Here is a 5858-nt window from a genome sequence, read left to right on the forward strand (position 1 = left end):
TCGTTTAGAAGATCATCTAGGACAGGGGTCGGGAACCTTTTTGGCCAAGAGAGCCATAAACGCCACATATTTTTAAATGTAATTTCAAAAGAGCCATACAATAATGTAGTGTCTCTTTCCCACACTGAGGCACGGAGACTTAACCTCTCTTAAGGTTCTTTATTCTGGTTACTGTAGACTGCAACAAACGCCGTACAATTAATTCAGCAACTCCTCAATCTCTCCCGCAGAGACGAGAGAGCTTCTCCCAACTTTATATTCGCTCCTGCCGCGTCAGCCCTCCCATTTCCCTTATTCGGCCCACAGCTGAACCCCATTGGTCCAAGCACCCTAACAACAGCCTGAGCGACAGAACTGAGAGCCAATCAGATCTCTGCTTGATGCGTTCATGAACTCCAGAACTTTTAACGCGGCCCAACAGCCATCCAACTCAGTCCGCGACAATATGTTTAAAACTAAATATACAAATGAATGTGTGCATTTGATGTAAATTCAACACTTTTAAAGTACAATAAGTCTGTGGATTCTTTTTTAATAACATTGTTATGCTGTTGCTAATAAATGATGAGTATTTCTCGTGGTGGTTCTGCTGATTGTCTAGTCTGGTTGATATGAGTTTCTGCTTCATGCAGGCGTTGAGACTTTAAACGTGATCGTAGGTCTGAATGTTCTGTAGATGTGAGACAGACTGCTCACATGCAGACGTGGAGCCAAACACACACTCACGCTGCAGTGAGTGACGGGCAGCAGGTTTTACGTTATTACAATCCCTGCGCGATTCACCTGCTGCTGGTCCCCCTCACCCCCACCCTCTGCTTTCTCCCTCACACATCCCGTCCCCGCAACTGCGCGCTCTTTCTCAGAGACGGGAGCGCGCAGTTTTAGGCACGGCAATTCACAGGTTTCCGGCTGGTACAAACTCTGTGAAATTATAGATAATAGTAAAGTGACAATGCTGGCGCTGATTTTTCTCTCTAAGCACCGATACTACTCCGCGCCTCTGGCATCGCATCGCGCCCGAGAAGGACTGGTCTAATGAAAAAAAAGTATAATTAAAGATTTGTCTGCGAGCCACATGTGACCATCAAAAGAGCCATATATGGCTCGCGAGCCATAGGTTCCCGACCCCTGATCTAGGATATAACGGAGCTGCCAGTTATCTATGTATGTAGCCTCTCAGCGGAACCCATCTCCTCTTCCGGTATTTCAAACACTACTGCACATGTGCAAATGATTTATTCTGACCGAAAGTGAGACCCATTTGAACATTTGTTATAATCGGAAAAAGGGTTTCTGGGCCCATCTACACGGTTGGATTCTAATCCATTGATCGACTCGCAGCGTGGCGGGGGCGTGGCATCACGATGGTGTCTCTCTATCATGATGTCAGTCAGCCATCACGATGGACGATGGCACAACCCTACCCCCCCCCACACACACACACAAAGAGAGAGGAGCCAGGAAAGGCCCTTTTCTACCAATGTTATCACTACCACTGGTTAGAATGATTGAAAAGTGTAATTTTAAGAGTTTTGCAGTACTACTTTTACATGAAGTACTATGGAGGACAGCAATTCAATCACCCCACATGGTCAGCCCACTCATTTGTACCATGAACTCATCCCAACCTTGACTAAGAACTAAAAAAAGACGCATTTTTGTTGAATTAACATTTTTTTAAACCTATACTTAATAAAAAAAAACTACAAATACAGGACATCAGCAGTTAATTGAATTCCATAGCTTTACTTTTCTTTCTTTTTACATTTGTCTCAAATGAAGCTACATTTGTCATCAAAAACAAAGTCAAACTTTAGTCAACAAGTCACAGGCCATATCCTTCATACTAAACATGTGAGCATGAGGAAATCCCAGTGTAAACAGACTTTCTTGCACTGAAGCGCTTCATCTGTGGACTGACCTTTGCTTCCATCCACAAGAAAACAGAGCATGTCATTTGTGGAGTGAAGTAAGCCTGAGACTAGCTGCAACTGTGTCGACATCCTGACCAGGTTTCTTTTAGCCGCTTCCAATAATAATAGAACAGCAAAGTTCAGATGAGTCCATCTTCTAAGGATAACAGTGTCTGCACAGTTTATTAAATTTATAAAGTTTTACAATAGTCCATATATAAACTTAACATCTACATGTGAACTCTGGGTTTTATTTTGTTGTTATTTCCTAAACGTTTTCAGTGTTCTTAAAGTGGTAATCTGAGCTGGAGCACAGAGCAAAGCTCTTTATGGTCATACATGCTTCTTGGCAGTGAAAGTAAGAATTTGTTCATAGATGGTATCACGTTTAATGAGATCAAGTCTTTTAGTTCCTCCTAGATCTACTAATATTTCCATCACTCTTCCCATTGGCTGCAGATTGCTGGATAAAACATTGCAAGACTGCCTTCTAGCAAATGTGGTTCATAGGTTTTGAATAACGGACTTTGGCAGGATCAAATGATCTTAATTGCAGTGGGGATTGTTGGAGAAATTGTGTCTCACACATCTCCTGCTCCTCCAGTATTTGTAAGAGCAATGGATGTGGGCTTTTGTAGAAACGGTGCATTACAAAAATGTCAGTACCTGGGGGGGGGGGGGGTGATTCCAGAGGAGAACTTTACTTCCATAACTGTGGTGCATTTAAAAAGCTCTCCACTACGTCTCTCTGCTGGCCTGGGAACGCCTAGGGGCCCCCCAGAGGAGATGGAGGAAGTGGCCGGGGCGAGGGAAGTCTGGGCATCTTTGCTTTGACTGCTGCCCCCGTGACCCAGTCCCGGATAAGTGGAGGAAGATGGATGGATGGAAAAATGGTTACGGTAGAACAGGGGTGAGATTACATAAATTCGCTTCCTTCCACTCCCTTTCAAGCAATCTTTGATTTAATGTCTAATTATCCTAAGTTTGATACGTCTTTGGATGAATGGATAACTGCTGATTGTATTGTTTTGTGCATTATTGCTTTGATTGCTTGATATAAAGCATTTCAAATAAAAAACAATTATCAGCTAAACTTTTATGGAAAAAATCTGTTGGTGTTGCAGGAGAGTACCTACAGGAGCATCCGGGAGTTATACTTAATATTTCTGCTGCAGGTCATCACCATAAATGCTGATCCCGTATCATTGTGGCCCACGGTAGTCCTGCACCACAAGGACCAGACTGTTTTCATAATTCTTTCTATGCAACTCAGAAAAAATCTGATGCCCACTCGGAGAACATGTTGCGTTTTCTTTACATAGTTTGGTCAGGGGTGCTACTTATACACAGAAGAGATTTATATCTGATTTTTTAAAACAAAAATACGCTAATATAATTGTTATTTTCCCACAACTCTTGCCATTTAGCATTTTTTTCCCTGCTAACAACCACCAGAGGGCACTGTAGGGGTGTGTATCAGTAATTGGTACTGACAGCAACCAGAAGAAGTGCTGTCCAAATCAATTAACCAAAACGCGAAGATTGTTTTATTTTTGTTCTTACTCTAACTAATGCTGGACAGCAAGTCATCAAACAGTGTTACAGAGACAAAGAGGTACCACTGGATGCAGCTCTACAAGGTAAAAGATCGTCTTATACAATGAGTTATATCACTAGAGGAGACACGCCCGCTTGGGAAGCCTGGGCAACGGTGGCGGAGCTTGACGCCATCTTGGTGAGGTCATCGGCGCCCACATGACATTGATTTCTATAGCCTTTAGTGGCATCTAAGTAGCTTTTATTTAATTTATATATATTCATATATCTATATATTTTTACAAAAATATAAATATATAGCATATAGAGTCAGGACAATAAATATTTGGACAGAGAAACATTCTTTCTGTTTACATGGGTTAAACAGAAAGATTGCATAAAAATGTGAAAAACAAAAGAATTTTTTAAACACAATCCCTTCATTTCCTGGCCTTGTAAGTTATTGGTCAATTGAATTCCATGCTATTGCATGGACTTTGGACTTTGCTAAAAAGCATCTAAAAAAGCCAGCACAGTTCTGGAAAAACATTCTTTGGACAGATGAAACCAAAATCAACCTCTACCAGAATGATGGCAAGAGAAAAGTATGGAGAAGGCGTGGAGAAGCTCATGATCCAAAGCACACTACATCATCAGTAAAACACGGTGGAGGCAGTGTGATGGTCTGGGCCTGCATGGCTGCTAGTGGCACTGGGACACTAGTGTTTATTGATGACGTGACACAGGACAGAAGCAGCCCAATGAATTAACGGCGGTAACGGTAACGGCGGCCGTGCCCCGTGGGTGCTGGCTTCCTGGGGCCGGCGGCCCTCTCTCCACGCAGGGAGAGAGATCCCTGAGTTCTCTGGCAAGACCAAGAGCCGGGGATCACATCACATCTGAGCCTGGGGGTGTCCGTGTCCCTATGGTGAGGGTTCTGGTCCTTGCCCTCGAGTGCCGGCCTTCTCCTATGGGTGAGCCTAGTCGGGCCATGTTTACAACACTCCTTGTGGACCCCCACCACTCTAGGGGATCTTCCTCTTGGGCAGGGGCAGCTGCCCCTGCTTTGCTCCCCCCCGGACCAACCGTGGGCTGGGTCGGTTGTTACCTGGAGCTTGGGCCAGGTCTCCCTAGGGGGGCCCTGGCTTGTGCTTGTGGCGGTCCTGCTGGCCCTGGCCTGGGTGGCGGATGTGATTGCCCGGGGGGCGGTTGTTCTCTATCTGCTATCATGCGGGTGTTGGGGGGGGTCCTGGCTGCCGCTGTGGCAGGGGTCTTGGTGTGGGGATGACTGGACACTCTCCCTCTTTCTTTTTACATGCCATCGTCCTCATCAGAAGAACAGAAATACTCACTCGAGCACAGGTGTTAGCTCACCTTTGTATGAATAAATAGTGTGACTGAATGAAATGCTTCACACTAGTTAGCTTGAATGCATAGGTATGCGTGTGTGAACAACAGTTGTTTTATGTCCATGTTTACTTGTGTGTATGTGAACATTTTTGGAGCCAACAGGTATGTTTATAACATTTGTGTGTGCGTGGACAGGCCCCGCCCCTTCTAGATTTGTATTTACTTATAAACCTGAGTGTAATGATTATATACATCCAGCAATTATGGGCATTTATGGTTTTACCCCCCCCCCCCCCCCCCTTCTATAATCACCCTCCTATCTCCCCCTCTCTCTTCTTCCCTCCTTTTGTTTTCCTTCCGGTCCAACAAAAAATGTTACGAATATGATTAATATGAATAAAGTTTAGCATACATTACAAACAGGGTTTATTCAAATATACCTCTGGTGTGTCAGAAGATCCATAACCCCTGTTGTAACAGTAAAATCTGTCTAACTCAAGAGGCTTTCAGCCTATCATCTGTTTGCTCAGCTGTTGTACAGGACAAGTTAAAAAAAAACATTTGTGGATGTTCCAGCTGTTAACTGCATTTAATCTGTGTCACAGTCACGTCCTCAAAGCTACAGTCCTCTATGCATAGAGAGCCATCAGTCACGATGCGTGCCAAGCTGCCACAGACCTTATCATGTCTTGTAGGAACATGTATTTCCTTTAGCTGTTCCAACTGAATTCATCCAAACACTGCTTCCCTACTTCAAGGAAATGGCCTCTTTTTTTCTTTTTTTAAAAAAAAAAAAGATTTCTGACATCGGATCGTTGTTGATTTAGGCAGTTTTGTTTAGTGAAGGGCAAGCCTGATCAAAACACGGAGAAGGAAGCTCATTGTGTTTAGGAACTGTCAGCACCCAAACATTTTATGCATATCCTGTAGATTATTCTTTATGAAAACAGCTTTTATTCAAACAACCGTGAAAAAGAACATGTTTTCCTTCCATTTTAGTACCACTGCAGCTAATTCTGCTCTCACAGAATTGTTCATCTGCTTCACACCTTTTCTGTA

The sequence above is a fragment of the Oryzias latipes genome, chromosome 15, assembly GCF_002234675.1.
Source record: "Oryzias latipes chromosome 15, ASM223467v1".
In the NCBI taxonomy this organism is placed as follows: domain Eukaryota; kingdom Metazoa; phylum Chordata; class Actinopteri; order Beloniformes; family Adrianichthyidae; genus Oryzias; species Oryzias latipes.